The following is a 667-nucleotide window of genomic DNA, read 5'->3' on the forward strand; positions in this document are numbered from 1 at the left end:
CATAGCCTGTGTCCTCCGCAGGATGCACCCCCTGAATTGGTACAAGCTACAGTCCTTGGCAGGTTTCAGTCATGACAAATGACAACAGCATAAATGGAAAAGTTAAATGTTTAAAGTCTTTATTCGTGTGAACAGATGTGAAGTTTTTCAGCAAACAGGAAGTGTAATGTTGCCATGGCTTCAGTGAGTCACACTGTGGGTCCAACTTTAGCCACATTGTTCCTAAACCTATATTTGCTTACATTCTGGAAAATTAAGAATAGTCATTATCACTTCCTGTTTCCAGTGTGCCTATGGGCTACTGTGAAACTGAAGAAAACTTTTAAACCTGATGATTGTCACTCAAGTTCTGAAGCGTTTTACGTCTATGAGTTACTTGTTTGCTGCTAGTGTTCTCACAATTATGACATAGTAGGTCATAATCCACCATTGTGAGACTGTGTGAAAGTGCCTTGACTGCTTAAAGGGGACATATTATGCTCCTTTTCAACAAGTTTGAATAAGTCTCAGAGGTCCCCAAAGCATGTATTTGAAGCTTTTTGCTAAAAAATCCACTCCGATCCTATATTTCAGCATGCCTGTAAACCCCTCTTTTTGAGCCCTGTTCAGAACAGGCTGTTTCTGTGTCTGTAGCTTTAAATGCAATGAGCTGTGCCTGACCACGCCC

The 667-nt window shown here is 41.1% G+C and overlaps 1 protein-coding gene across 2 annotated transcripts in view; it reads right to left on the minus strand.

Moving 5' to 3' along the window:
- The window catches only part of LOC111659522 (olfactory receptor 6N2-like), a 2,302-nt gene that overhangs the window by 1,421 nt on the left and 214 nt on the right, over positions 1–667 (minus strand). The gene's annotated exons all lie outside the window — the stretch shown is intronic.

The sequence above is a fragment of the Seriola lalandi genome, unplaced genomic scaffold (assembly GCF_002814215.2).
Source record: "Seriola lalandi dorsalis isolate HSWRI2012SDOR001 ecotype SW California unplaced genomic scaffold, Sedor1 jcf7180002054482, whole genome shotgun sequence".
Taxonomy (NCBI): domain Eukaryota; kingdom Metazoa; phylum Chordata; class Actinopteri; order Carangiformes; family Carangidae; genus Seriola; species Seriola lalandi.